Genomic DNA, 15,991 nt, shown 5'->3' on the forward strand with positions numbered 1-15,991 from the left:
AAACCCCAAACAAGGAAAGTTGTGCAGGGGGATTGTGGATGTGGGTTATGAGGAGAAGCTTTTGAACATAGAATTTGTAACCAGGTCTCAGTTTCGTTACTGTTTAGAGTGTATTACCCACAGGGCCTTTGTGCCGGATGATGACAGTGGTAATTTAAAAATTCTTCTGAAACAAATCAGTTGGCTAACATCTGGCAGGCTGTGGGGCACATGTGATTAGAAGTGAGGAAAAAAAATGTTGATGTGTCTCCTGTCTTTATGGAGTCTCTGTCTCATTCTTAGCCTTCTCTTCCTCTGGAGGCAGAGTCCATTTAGTATTTTAGAAACACATAGAGCATGTGAAAACACCAACACTTTAATATTGGTTTCCTTGCCTCAAGGAATGGGTTTCTGGGTGTCAAAACCTCCTTTTCTTAGGGGTCTCTGAAAAAGAAGAAAATTCCTGTGCTATTTTAAAAACTTTTTATCATGGAAAATTTTACACACACATACACACAAGGAGAGCATTGTACACTGACCCCCTCACCCCTCACCCAGCACCAGTAATTATCAACACAAGCCTGATTGTGCTCATCTACTTTCCACTCTCTCCCCTACCCACAACAGGATCATCTGGATGAAGATCCCAGACATAGTATGTTTTCATCTGGGAAATACTTCAGTGCATACCTCTGAGAGCTATGACTCTCTCTCTTTTTAAAAACATACCCATAATATCATTATCACCCTTAAGAAATCCAACAATAATTTCTTAATGTCATCCAACTTGGGCTTTTGGGTTTGACCTGCTTGGGAACTTCCAGGCTGGTGGGGAGGGGCTTTCTGCTGGGTCACTGGTCACCATGTTAACGCTTATGTTATGTGATGTCCACAGGTATAATTAGGCCTATGACCTTTTCAGATCCAGACAGCAACTAATGAAAATGCACAGCCAGAGTTAAAAAAAAAAAAGAGAAAGCTCTGATTTAGCAATTCCCCTCAGGCACCCTTTTTTCCTCCTGTTATCCTGCGACCAGTTAGCATTGTGCAATTCCCCTAAGCCATCCGGGTTCCTGTGTTGTTTAATCACTTACAAAGCATCACAGATGTTGACAGCATTGCTGTTTTTCAAAGGAAATCGTGTCTATTTCTAAATTTGTCACTTAGGTGAGAGCCATTGATCTATGGAAAAATTTCAGACTGGGTTGTAATTGTGGTATGGGGTTAGAGACAAAGATTTGGGGAGAACATTAACGTTTCCTAGAAAGAGACAAATGAGGACAAGGAGACCTTTGTTCTGGCATAGAATCCCTTCAGCACTGAAAAAAAAATTGGCAACGATTGACTCCTGAGTCTGGAACTTTCTTTAGCACCTATGACAGAAGTTAGCTCTGTTTATGACTGGGGTAAAATGATTTTTCTACTTCCAATGTTCACCACAGACATGGATCACAATGAGTATTGTTTGCTGGCCCACGCTGAGTGTTCTGAACTACAGCAACTAATCAAAAAGCCCTTGGACCACTGTTTTTGGATTCACTTGTTTATTTTTTCCTACTTTAAAGGCTCAGCCACTGACATCTAAGGGCAATAATTGCCACAGGAATTGAAGTTGCCTCACAACTAGTCTTTGTTGCTAAATGTTAATTTGAATAAGGCCCTGTAGGGTCCAGCTATCTTTCTAATCCATTAAGAAAGTTATCTCCAGTAGGGTGGGACTGGCTCTTCTCTTTGCATCAGAATACACCCATTGGGTTGGATTTTCTCAACCTTTTGGTTTCTGTATGCAAATATTCAATGTAGAGCAATCCAGCAAACTTAATGGCCATCTCTTATTAAATGTAAGGTGTGCAGCTATGTGTGAGGAGTGAAGAAATGCAACACAGATTTGCGTCTTTAAGGAATACAATCACTCCACAGATAACAGCCTGATCCAATCCAAGGTCCTGTAGACTCTATCTCTGAAGTACCACTCAAATCTGTCGACATTTCTCTGTAACCATCGCCCTCCCTGGCCCAAGCCACCACCACCAGCACCATTCATGTGGCTGCTTGCAATAACCCCTACTTGGTCTCTGAGCGTCCCATCACTGCCGCTCTACGGCCCCCTGTCCTCTCCACAGCTGGCGGAGCCAGCTTTTCAAAATGGAAACAGTGATAAATCACCCGTAGGCTTACAGGCTAGAGATAAAAGTTGTTAAGAAGGGCTTCAAGGCCCTGTCCATCTCCTTTGCCCCCTGTCCACCACTGCCGTTCACCGCGTCCCTCATCAGCTGTGCCGTCTTCAGCAGGCTGCCTCCAGCCACATCGCTGCCTTGCACAGGAGTTTCCTCTCTGCCTGGTAAAGACCTCCTTCTCACTTGCCTAATTAATCCTACATAACCAGCAGCTTGCAGGTCAAACATCACTCCCCAGGGAACTTCCCAGAGAGCCACACAGCATCATTCGCAGTACCCAGCCAGGCTGTCCTTCTCCTGTGCGGTTAGCTGATGTCTGTCTGTCTCTCCACGCCCTTTGGACCATGAGCAGTGGGAGGCACCAGGGCCAGGGACCCCGGCTCCTGTGTTCGCCGTCACGGCCCCAGCGCCCAGCCCAGCCGCTCCTACAGCTCGGGGTTAAATGAATAAAGCACAAGCCCTAGCGCAGGGGGATGGCACACTGGGAGAGGTGGAAAGGTGGCTTGAGAAATGGAAGGGAAGGTTAAGAGGTAAACTGAGGCATAGTGCACATTTTAAGAGTTTATTTGAGCAAAAATTAATTCGAAGCGGACCGTGTCAAACTGAAGTCAGCTGGGAGCGCTGTGCTGAGAAAGACGCGGCGAAAAGGCGGGGAAAAGGCGAAGCGATGTGAGGGAATTGTTGATTAGCTATAGCGGAAAGCCGAAGACTGGTTGGCTGTGATTGGTTGTCCTGAGGTTTCCATTTCCTAACTTGGGGCATTTCCAGGCTTAGCTTTTGGTATGCAGACGACCTAACTTCTAAGCTATTAGGGCCATCTCCGTCTGATGACCTCCTTGTTTAGTTTAACAAGAGAGAGGGAAAGAAGAGGTGAGAGACTGGGGCAGATGGAGGTGAGTTGGTAAACACCAAAGGTCAGAGGGATTTGAAGGTGTTTGAGGGTTTGGTGGCTGTTTCCCCATAATACGTTGCTCAGCACACTTGTCGCAAGAGCTGTACCATAAAAGAAGAGAAGGGCTTCAGGGACAAATTCATTTGAAAAGTGTTCTGGCCTATACCTCTCTTGTGGAGTTAACCACTACAAATTATCATACTACTTTTCCAGGTAGCATAAAAAAACAAACAAAAAACCCTATTTGACTTGAAATAAGGAAGTCAGAAGGAAGAGCAGCTTGGGTGGGGAGCAGTGGGAGGATAATTACCCTTTTTGATCTGTTGAGTTAAAATGCCAGCAAGTTTCCAAGTGGAAGTGTTAAACAGGTCATTGCAAATGCAGGTCTGGAGATGAAAGAGCAGATAGTGAAAACACTCCGAAAAGCATGCAGCGGACTTTCTGTTAAGGCCTGAGCATGTCCGCTCCTCACAGGAAGGGAGGGGCTTCTGGGGATGCAACCCTCTAACCCGCAGACAGCTGTCTCGGAGGAGAGGTCAGACAATGTGGCAGGTGGGATTATTTTGTGATAAGTGGGCATTTTGATGAGACTCAGACTATTCAGCAGAGGGGCTAGTTGCCTTTCCAATATTCTTTTTCTTTTTCTTTTTATTAGGGAAATACATTATTTGACTGGGGGAAATGTGCCCCTGTTAAAGGTTACACTTTCCCTAAACTTCCTGTAGTTAAAAGTGGCCAGTGAAAAATAAGTGGAAGTTGGTTGGGACTTTCTCTCAAGCTCTTTAGAAGAGATCTACTTGATACATCAGTGTTCGTAGCAGCATTATTCACAATAGCCAGAAAGTGGAAACAATACAAATGTCCATTGATATGAATGGATAAACAAAATGTGGTATAAACATAAAATGGAATTTTATTCAACCTTCTAAAGGAAAGGATTCTGACACATGCTACAACACAGATGAACCTTGAGGACACTATATAAAGTGAAATAAGCCAGCTACACAGGGACAGCTTTGTTTGATTCCTAGAGCAGTCAAATTCATAAAGAAAGTAGAACTCTGGTTACCAACCATTGGGGGGAAAGGGAACAGAGAGTCAGGGTTTAGCAAGCACAGAGTTTCAGTTTTATAAGATCAAATGAGCTGTGAAAATGGATGGGATGATAGTTGCCCAACATTACTGATGTATTTAATACTTCTGAACTGTATACCTAAAAATGGTTAAAATGGTAAAATTTATGTTTATCTTACTACAATAAAAAAATTAAAAAGAGGTTAAATAACAAGTTTAAAAAAAGAGATCTACTTGACTAGGTGGGATGTATTTTCCCCCACTTCCTTCTGCCTTCCTCATAGACTTGGTGAATGGAGCTGTGGCAGCCACCTTTGACCTTCAGGCACCCCACAGATAGAAGGACGTGGCACAAAGATAGAGTGAGCTGGATCCCTTGTGACTGTGGAACCCTCATCTCAGTTTGGTTTTGTTCCCTCTCTTTTGTGTAAAAGAGAAAGAACCTTTATCTTGCTTGAGCCTCTCAGTTTATTTTAGTTTTCAATTATGGACAGCTAAACCTAATCTTACTACACTAGGTGAACACTCATTGTTTTATTTGTGGACTTATTATTTCACCAAACACTTATTAAGCTCATACTATGTTTGAGGCACTGAGTATACAAGATGAGATGATTCCTTGTTTTCTAAAGGTAAGAGCAACAGCTCTACAGCCATGGACAGGCCAGTGAGGGCTGGCTCCTTCTTGTTTGATAAAAAGGAGAATTACATTTTTTATATAATTCTTTTTAGATAAAACCTCTTTGTAAAGAATTCAGCACCATAATAACTTTTAGGGATAAGGCTTTGCCAAGTTGTTGACCACAACATGCAGCTGAGTATTCGTTGCACTATCTCTGAATGGGTTAATTGTATGTTACCAATGCCATATGTATATTTATTCAATATCAACCCACATTTATTTGAACCCCATTTTGTACTTGCAGTGAGCAGTAAGGAGCCAGAGGCCTGGGTGAAGCCACACTGATGGATCTTATTGCAAACCACAAACTTTAAAAATTCTCCATTAAATGCAGAGCATCTTCATGGAGGGGAGGAACTAAGATCCCTATTGATAAATAGAGACAGCAGATGACCTCATTGTCTCTGCCTCCCTCCACCCGCCAGAGTGTCTCTCAAGGTCCCTGGGTAATTATGACACTAAGAGGCTTCTTTGTAGATCAGTCATTAATTTTAATTAAAAAATGCCTTGGGATTGCATTTGTGCTCCAAGTTAGAGGAATGGAGCACCTGAAACCAAGAATGGCTGAGGGTTAAGTGGAGAGTAATGCAGAATGACCTCTTCTGCTAAAGCTCAGCTGCTCATCTATAAGGTTAAAATGTTGGAAGGGGTTATTTCAGGAACTTTCCATAGCAGATATTCTGTGATGCTTCTTATTGAGCTGCTTAAGTGAAATGGCTTACTAGGAATTTTGAAACTGTGCCTGCCTGGAATGCTAGAGCCCTGAGTCACAGGACATTCAACCATTCACTTATTCATACTTTCATCCACTGAGCATTTATCAAATGCCTACTGTGGTCTATTCTTAGGTGCTAGAATTGTCTAGGTGGCCATGATATAGTTTTTACTTGGAGGACCTCAGAGTTCACCTGAGGGAATACCCTATGAGGTGATAAGAGCTTGTGAGAACACAAAGGAGGAAATGCCCAGCAGGATGTGGGGAAAACTTTGCCAAGGCAATTAAAGGGGGAAGAAATGGTCTTGAAGAAAGAATGGGGTGCTCCAGGTTGGGAGTTGGAGAGCAGAGGACAGGGGTCAGGTTGTAGGGACCTGTCATGCTAAGAATTTGGTCATTTTCTGGTTGAGAATAATCAAGGGGATAATCAAAAGTAGCTTCTAAAAACATCCCCCTTTTAAGGAGAATTTAGGATGAGAAAAATCCAAGGAGTTGCTCACCTATAACCTGGTGGAATGTGACAGCAGAAACTGGGTCCCCAAGAAGTTTCTGTTAGGCTAAACAGGTAAATATTTCTCCTGTCTTGCACCATCACTTTAACATACTTAATGTCACAAGTCAATGTCAAAATGCTCAATTTAGGTCCTTCTTTTCAGTACTGTAGGAATGTAGAGGGGGTACTTTTAGACTTAGATAGGCCTGGTTCAAGTCCCACTCCTGTGTAACCTTAGGCTGGTTTCTTAGCTTCTCCAAATCCCAATTTACTGATCTGTAAAATGAGGATAATAATGCCTACCTTTTGGGTTATGGGAATCAAGTGAATGAAAGTAAAGTATTCAGAATTTGTTAGTGCAGTTACACGCTTATATCTGTGATTTTAAAAATTAAAGCCTCCTTCCTCACTAGACTAGAAGTTCTGGGAGGGAAACAACTGAGCCTTTACTTGCCCTTAGGCCTATAGTGCCTAGCACAGTGTCTGGCTTATGTTAATGGCTGATAATGATGATGGTGATTTCTTGTAAAATACATGGGGTGAGGAGGAGCAGCACCCCTTTAGGATTTCCTGCTATGATATTTTTTAAACACAGAAATTGGATGCAAGAGCTCATCCAGTTCGTATAGGCCTCATTTCTAGGCTCCGTTCTGGCATGCAAGGTGTTGCAAAGACGTTCGTTGGGTTAGGCAGGTTCTCATAGACTCTTAGGATCACAGTGTCAGCCGGAAGAGAGTCCTGAGGCTAGCTGGCTCATTTCCCAAGTGAAATATGATTCTCTGTTATTATCCTTGTACGCAGCCTCCAGATGTTTTGAATGATGCTCCCTCAGTCATGACATTGTTTTCCTTGGGGTCAGTCTCCACAGTAATGTTTTCTCTTTTCTTTTTTTAAGAATTGAAATATATTTGGCATACAACACTGTACATTTAAGGCATATAGTGTGTTGATTTGCTACATTTATATATTGTAATATGATTGCCACTGGTGCAATAATTCGTACCTCTATCATATCAAATAATTATCCGTTCTGTTTTAGTGGTTGGAATAATTAAGATCTAGTTTCTTAGCACGTTTGATAATCATGTATAGTAATGTTTATATTCATTATAATGCTTACTAGATCTCTAGGACTTATTTACTACTTGTTGAAGTTTGTACCCTTGAACTACATCTGTCCTGTCTCCCTATCCTCCATACCCTGGAAGCCGCCATTTTACTCTCTGTTTTTATGAGTTTGGCTTTTAAGATTCCACATGTAAGTGAAACACAGTACTTGTCTTTCTCTATCTGACTTATCTCACTTAGTATAATGTCCTCAAGGGTCATCTATGTTGTCATACTGCAATTTCCTAAAGTGGAAATGTGGTGTAAGTGCTTCTGATACTTGGGATAAATATCACATCAAGATAAATTTCTCTATCAGATTTGAAAGTTATAGACATATCTATATTGCAGCATTTCAAAGTAACAATTTGGTGTTTAGGCTTTATTCTCACTGAATATTCACAGGGAAATACCTTCTGTAGGCATAATTTTCTGCTTGGTAATTCCTTTTCCATTTTCCTTCCTCCAAGATTGGTCCTTCACCTAGACTTCTCTGGGACAAGCTCAATATTATCGTGTCTTATAAAAAACATGGACTTTAAAGTCAGACAAGTCCTAGTTGCAATCTGGGCTCACAACATATTAACTATAAAAATGTGGGCAAGTGGTTTAGTTTTATTGTGCCTCAGGTTCTCTACAAAATGGGGATAATAATAATGCTACTTCAGAGGGTTATTATGAATGTCACAAAGTATAGAACATTTTATTTGCTTTATCTTCTCTTCTAGAGAATGCTGTGCTTATTTGGAAGAAATACTTGGAACAGCCATTTGGGTAGAGGCTGAGACTCCCAGGGGCAAGTTTAAGATGTGTAATGTGATTGATACATTGAATTGTGTGAAATAGGAAGAGGACTTCATTTAACTTACAAGAGGAGAATTGGAGGGGAAAGGGGAGGGAGGAGAGTGAGATGGTGGAGGGTTCTGGATTGTTTAATTAGGCATATCCTCAAACTCTTTTCCTCACCCCCTAGCAAATCTGCAAATTTGATGAAACTTGTAAGATTGATATGGAAAGAAGTGAAGGGGGCTGGATTTCACTTTGGGGCCAAGAAGGAAGACAGCATGTGTGAATGCAGAGACCAGATACAAGGAGATTAGACTCTAAAGTTCTGGGAATTCATGGAAATTGAAGGAAGGTCTTTGAACTTTCACAGTTTTTAGGTTTGGGAAGTTTAAGCCAAGTTTACTAGGGCCCGAAGGACAGGAACCCCATAGCATAGCTGGGTCTATTAAGATTTGAGTTAATGTACCAAAAACAATCTACTACAGTGTTGGTCTAAAAATCAATAGCCACTATCTCTGGCTACACCCAAATCCAAAGTTGAATACATATTTTATTTGAATTGGCATCTCAGTGCTGAAACTGAGGCCAGATCATGAAATTAGATATAAGAAGAAAACATCATTTACTTAAAGAGGGAGGCATGTAGGGGAAAGGGTAAGGAGGAGACAGGGAAGAAAAGAGATGCCAAAAGCAGTTACTTGCTGCCCCTTCAGCCCTTGTGTTGTGGAAAGCATCTGGCCCTGAGTCCAAACACAAGAATTCTCATTTTTATTCTCAAAGTAACTAGCTGTAGAGCCTTTGACATGTCTGCTAATCTCTCAGCCTCCATTTTCTTTCTTTTTTAAAAAATGAATTTGCCACCATTGACCTCCAAGCAATGCTGTCAGGGTTGAATGAAATAATGGAGCACTGGGGCCATGCTTCCCCTACTGCAGAGGGTCAGGGAAGTCATGGCGAGGGTATCACGGCCACCGAGACCCCTGCTCCAGCAAGCTGCCTGAGGGCCTGGGCTGGCTGTCTAGTTCATGGCCGTATCTCTTTGCCTAAGACAGTGCTCAAATAGTATTGGGTGAACAAATGACTTCATTCAGCGTTTTCCATTTTTAAAATAGCTATTAAATCTGAAAGTTCATTCTCCATACTGTCTCCACAGTGCCGTGCCAATGCCTCTCTGTTCCTCTGACCCCAACTTCCATTTCTTCTGTTTTAGCCAATGACTTTACCCACTGCCTTACAGAACACTGAAAAGAACTGGCAATTCTGTGCACCTGGGGTTTCTATTTCCTACCCATAAACCCAAGCAATCTGGTTTCTGTCCCACTCCTCAACTGCAACTGTTCCTGGTAGTTATGTGAAGGCACTGATTAGAAAGCCCAGTTACTTTTCCTTAAGCTTCATTCTCCTTGACGCCCTTGCAGCCCAAGACACTGCTCACATCTGGTCTCTTGAAGTTGCATTCCTTGGCTGCTTGATTCTCCCACCTTGGGTCTTCTGACCCCTTATGGTTGTGTGTCCTTGTTGGCTTCCTTCCATTCTTCTGTCTGTCCCCACCTATGGACCAGATTCTCTTCACCTAGTTTCCATTGGTTTTCACCTTTTCATCTCATCTGAGACATGTGCCCTGCCTGCTTTAGCCTTTAGCATTTGGATTGTGTCTTTCCACTTAGACACTCTCCTTCTCTGGAGCTCTAACGTGAGGCTCTGTTCTTCTGGGAGGACATTTCATATTCTTGGTGCTTGTGATGCTGGGGTTCTTGTTCATAGAGTCAAAGAATGAGCTTCGCAAACACTCAAGGTAGGAGAGCAAGGTAGAGGCTTTTATTTAGAGATGAAGTGAGAGGACACAACTCCTGGCTCACGCTGGAAGGGGACAAGAGAGTCCGTGGTTGGCTCGTTGTCTAGGGGTTTTATAGTCGGTTGAGGATTTTCAGGAATGTGGGCAAACGGTTCAGGGTGCAGACTTGTACCACCTACCCTGTCCCCAAGGTGGGCTGGATTGTTGTCTGTCAGCTAGGGCTGTTTACAGTTGGGATTGCTTACCAAATTAGTCTTTTGCCTAGGTTGCAGATTACTTGATGAGGATTAGAGAAGGGAAAACAGCCACATAGGTACAATTAAAATAAGGCTAAGGTAAATTTTATATTGTCATGATCTAATTGATACAGTGAAGTCACGGGTTAGGCTGAGATTCTGTTCTTTATTTGCAGAACACTCAAACATTCCAGGCCAACTTGGTCCCAGCCTTTTGAGCTTTACCTGATCTCACTGAAGATGTCTATATTCCTAGACTGGTATCTTTACCCTAGAGAATTACTGTGACCTTGACTTTGCATAATGCTTAACACAGTTTCCATAGGGACTTCTTTGCACATTGTTACATTGCTCTGATTGTAAATATCCTGCCTTGCTTTTCCAGGAGGCCCTCACCTTACTCTGACTATACGCATGGTCCCTGTCTCACTTGGATCCACCTCCACCTCTAGCCTGGGCTGGTCCCCCCTTCCTGAAGCTGGGGGCAGCCACAGAGGGGCAAGGCATTGGAACCATCTCTTCAGTATATCATGTCCTCTCTGAAATCTGCTTGGATGATTCAAAGAACCATTTTCTGAGCTTTAATCTCACTTTCAGACACTAGTCCACATTTCCCACGGCTTCCTAGATATTTCCCTTAGAAGCCCCGCCACTTTCTGGAAACCAGTGCTACTGAAATCTGATGCACTTCCCCACACAATCTGTATCATCCTCTTACAATCAATGGCATCACTATTTCTCCCAAGTTTTAAAATTCATCTTTGATTTTTGGTTTTCAAATTCATCTTTGATTCCTCTTGCTACTTCTAATTTACGTCTGCTCAATTTAATTATTGCTAAAATAATTTTCAGCCTATTTGTCTCCTCCCTACAGGGTTCCTCACATTTCCCCTTCTTTCTGTACCCACTCCATTTCCATTCCAGCTGCACTCTGGTTGATGTCATCACTTAAATCTGAATGGATACAGTATTCCCCGGTGTGTGAGTGACCACAGTATTTCCCAGTGTGTGGTTTGGTTCTGTGTTTGGAGTTGGGCTGCCTGGGTTTGTATAAGCCTAACTGCAGCTTCCATGTATCAAGGAGCTCGTCCTTACGATAAGTCCCTGGACAGAAACACATGACCTACCTACTCCCTTTCACTGCTCAAATCCTAATCCTCCTCCATGGCTCAGCTTGTCTCACCTCCTCCATGCAATCTTCCTGACACAGCCAGCTCGAACTGCTTTCTTTCTCCTCTGAAACACACTAGCTTTTACGTATTAGCACTACCTCTTCCTAGTTAGAAAAACTTATATTATATATTACATTAATTCATTCAGTGAATTGTATGTAACCTCAGACCACTTACTAAGCACATGCCTAGGGGGAAATGTGTGAAACAGGGCATACAATGAACCTTACATCTTAATTATGCATGTATGGAAGAGGTAGTTAGCAATTATGCAAATAAGTAAGCAATCAAGAAAAATCTAGTGATAAATGCTATGATAAAAATTAAACAGTAATGAATTTGAAAGTGCTTAGATGAGCTATTTTAAATTGGTGGCATAAAAAAGGATTTTCTCAGGAGAGAACATGTAAACAGATCTGAATCACAACAAGAGTCAAACCTGGGACAATCTGGGGCAGGGATTTCCTGGGTGAAGAGAATTGCAAGTTCAGTCCCCAAGAATGGAACAAGGGCCCATCTACCTGCTGGGTGCAGAGGACTCAGAAGGAAGCAGGGCTGTCACAGGTGTATGAAGGCCCCAGGTCAGCACAGCCTTGTAGCCTCAGGGAGGAAGTTAAAGATTTCAGTTTAGATGTGATGGGAAGATTTTAGGCAGAAGAATGATATACTACGACTTACTTAAAAAATATCACTCTGGTCGCTGTGTGGAGAAACAGCAGAGGAATGGCCAAGTGGAAGCAGAGAAACTGGAAGGTGGCTATGGAGCCACAGCCCAAGTCCTGGAGAGTTGTGGCTGCAGAGGTGAGGCAAGGGAGAGAAGGGTGCAGGCTGGGATATGTTTAGAGGTGCAGCTGGCTGGACTTGCTGATCGATTGATGTAACCTCGGACCAAGGATGATGTCCTGGTCTCAGCTTGAGAAGCTGGGTGGTAAGAATTGCTGTTGACTGAGGCGAGGATGACTGGAGTTATCTCTGTAAGGGCGCGAGAGGTGGAAGTGTTTTAGAGGAGAGAGAAGGCAGTATGGGCTGGAGAGGCAGGTTGGCTCCGTGGAGGGGGAGGCAACTGAGGTTTGAAGGATGATTAGAACAGTGAAAGGGGTCAGTCCGGATCCTGGGAACACCAAGGGTCTATTTCGAACATGTTAAATTCAAGGTTTTTATTATCCTCCAAATGGGAATGGTGTCAGGCAGATGGATATGGTTCTGAACTGTTTTCATGCACCTTCTGATGTGTGCCTTTCTTGTTTTACAACCTAGAAAGCAAGCCACTCAGAGTCAGGGGTCATGTCATCAGATGCATTTCTTACATCTCTTGCAGGGCTATGAGAAAACCCTATGTACAGTAGGCTCCCAGTATTTTAGAATGAATAGATCTATTCCATGAGAAAACTAAGAAGAGAGAGACTATGTCAAAACTAAGTCTTTCCTAATTAGCTCTCATGATTTTCTAAACTCAAAGTTTATTAGGCCCTAGCATCTGCTAGCCTGTGTTGCTGGAGGGTCAGAATCGGAAGGGAGGGAAATTGAGAAATTGGAAGACCAGAATCCAACAGCAGAGGGTCTTATGTTACAATCTCTGACCTTTTCCCATCCCTCCAACTTCCAAGGCTGGCCTTTTCTATCATAATTGTGCTGGTTTTATGTTTGTCTGACTTGTGTCCTTGTCTTTGATGGCATCCCTGTCTCTGATCCCTGGGGGATGCTCATTTAATATCCTCACTTCACTGATCTTGGGTCCAGTGCCTGAGGAATTCCCTTTCATCATCAAAAGCATTCAATCAGGCAAAGGAAGGAGCGACACACAGCAGCAATTCCCCGGAGAGTTCCGCTTTATTAGGGAAAGGTGCTGGGTTATATAGGAAGGGGCATGGGGTGATTGTGCTGTTACTTCTACGGGGCTGGTGGCTGTTGGCTAGGTGCTGGGATTGGGAGGGGGGCGAGAGGTGATTGGGCTTCAGGTGGCGCCGGTGGGAACTGAGGACCCTGAAGAGAAGCCGGAAGTTTGCCATCTTATGGGTTGGGGCCCTTCATTCCCCCCTTTCTCCTCTATGGGGTTGTGGACGTTGCTTTCTCTCTGGCTGCTTCCTGCTGAATGGGAGCGGAGAAGGGAGTGAGGGCTTGAGGATTGGGAGGAAAGGGTTGATAGGACTCCCCACAGTAAGGACGAGTAGATGTGGACTTCTTCAGGTTGGAAATCAACTAAGGTTCCCTGTAACCATAGGTCGAGGACTTGTTGATTCCAATGGTTCCAAGAGGATACAGGTGCTAGAAGCCAGGTGTCTGCGGCCAGTGTTTCCAGGAACTGTTTCCAGCAGGGAAAGGGGTCCATCTCAGTGTGTGGTGAGGAGGTTATGTGAGGGTGAGGGATCTTCTGTGGCTAAAAGCTGGTAGTTCCTGAGTAAAAGCTGGTCGGAAGTTTGATTAGAGATTTTACCGACTTGGGATTTGATAAACTTTACTATACAAGGCAAGAAGAGACAGGTGAGAAGAATGACTATTATGGGGCCTGCAATGGGCCAGACCCAGGTAAGGAGGGGGTTTGTTAGTATTGAAGAGAATGGGTTGGAATTGGAAGCAGAGTGGAGGCTGGAGGCAAGATTGGTGAGTTTGGTGATGCTGGTTTCTACAATGCCGGATTCGTTGATGTAATAGCAACACTCTTCCTGGAGGAAGACGCAGGTGCCGCCCTTCTCGGCTGTAAGCAGATCTAGGGCCCGCCGGTTTTGAAGGGTGACTTTAGCTAGCGAAGTGACCTGTCTTTGGAGAGAGGCCAGGGAATCGGCAGTGGATGTCAGGGCTCCCTCAAGTTTGGCGTTGAGATCTCTAATTGCCCATAGACAGTGACCCAAGGCTCCCCCTAAAAATCCTGCCCCAATGGCTGAGGTGGCTAGGGAAATACCGACCATAATGGGAAGGAAAGCAGCCCTTCTTGTGCGCAAGGGCAAGGGAGGTTGGAGCTCAAGGAATTCTGCCATGCTGTAAAGTGTAAGCTGTGGGATTAGGGTGACGAGAATGCAGGGTATGCTGGGGTTGGGAGGCAGTGATTTGAAAAGACTGCTATTACACCAAAAGAAGTGTCCCAGTTGCGTAAGTCTTAGAGCCAGAGGTAGGGGTGTGGATAGAGAGGCAGTGAAGTGCTCTGGAGGGGGGTGGAGTTGGGCCTACACAGTGGTGGATGGTGAAAACGGTTGGAGGAGTAATACTGTGGGTACCGGGAGTTACCTATGTAGTGAATGGCGCAACACCAGTAGGGACATCCCCTGTAGGTGTCTTGCCATCGCCTGCAATAGGCTTGTCTTTGGTCATAGAGGAAGCAGAGGTAGGGAGAATAAAGGTAGCTGCTAGTGAACACTTCGGTGGAGGGAGGAAAGTGGAGGTATAAAGGCCCGAAGCAGCCTTTAAGAGGGCAGTCTAATGTGGCAATGAGGGCAGTAACTGTCTGTAAGTCTGTCTGACTTTGAATCGCCATACAAAAGAGGCTGGGGTGGCGGGGAAGACAATAGGAATGAGGAAAAAAAGCGAGAGAGCAGTAAAGGAGGAAAAAATCATGATTTGGGTATGGATGGCAAAGGGGGTGAACGGGAGATGCAGAGTTTCAAGGGATCAGAGGGATGAGGTGTGGTAGAGTAGACAGCGTCTTAGGCTGTATCCGAAGGACTCTGGATTGTGACTGATGGGTCTTGGGTGTCCAGAGAAGGTGGGTCCTGGGTGTTTGGTTTCAACCTGGAGATATGAATCCAAGGGGTGACAGAGTTATCAGGCAGTAAGAGCTTGGCGGCCGAGGGGGTGCAGAGAATAACTGGGTGTGGACCTTCCCATTTTGGGGTGAGAGAGGGCCGATCCTCTGGCAGCTTATAAAACACTAGTTGGCCGGGCTGTAAGACAGGAGGATTTTGGGAGGCGGATGGATCAGGAAGGAGCCAATTCCTGATATTTCCACAATTCAGTGCGGAGGAGAGAGAGTAGCGGAAAGGCCGTATTGGGAGGAATTGGTCCTTTGTGGGAAGGGAGCCCCGGGGGTAGAATCGGGTGGCCGTACATGATCTCAAAGGGTGACAAGAAGGAAGGTTTCTTTGGGAGGGCCTGAATGCGGAGTAGAACTAAGGGAAGTAAGCGAACCCAGTCAAGGTGTAGTTCTAGAGACAGTTTGGTCAGGATGTCCTTTAGAGTCCTATTGGTTCTTTCTACTTTTCCCAAAGCCTGTGGTCGATAAGGACAATGTAAATGCCAGGGGAGCGAGAGCGACTTGGAGAGGTTCTGGATAATTTGGGCAGTGAACTCAGGGCCGTTATCTGATTGGAGGGAAGTGGGCATCCCGAACCTAGGAAAGATCTGGGTGAGTAGGATAGAGGCAACCGCGGATGCTCGTTTGTTAGTGGTGGGGAAAGCTTCGACCCATCCTGAAAATGTATCTACTAACACGAGTAGGTATCTGGTACACCGTACGGGGGGCATGTTAGTGAAGTCTATTTGCCAATCTGTGGCGGGGACATTACTCCTTGCTTGATGAGCTGGGAAGGGTTGGGCCTTGAGGGGGGTATTAGGGTTAGTGCGTTGGCAGATGGTGCACCTGTGGGTGATTTGGTCAAGTAGGGTTTTGTCTTCAGGAGAGAGAGAAAAAAAGGACTGTAAAAAATGGATCAAGGATTGGGGGCTAGGATGGAACAGATCGTGTAAGAAGCAGAAGAGAGACTCTTTGTCCTGGGAACAGAGGGTGTCTTGTGATAAGGCTAAAACCGCAAGGGCAGGTGGATTGTTGTCTGGTGTGTCTTCTGATAGGGCAACTGACTGGGCTACTCTGTCAGCTTTGTTGTTACCTCTTGCAATGGGGGAGTCATCCTTTTGATGTGACTTGCAGTGGACTATGCCCAGTCGGTGTGGGA

The sequence above is a fragment of the Manis javanica genome, chromosome 1, assembly GCF_040802235.1.
Source record: "Manis javanica isolate MJ-LG chromosome 1, MJ_LKY, whole genome shotgun sequence".
NCBI classification, from domain to species: domain Eukaryota; kingdom Metazoa; phylum Chordata; class Mammalia; order Pholidota; family Manidae; genus Manis; species Manis javanica.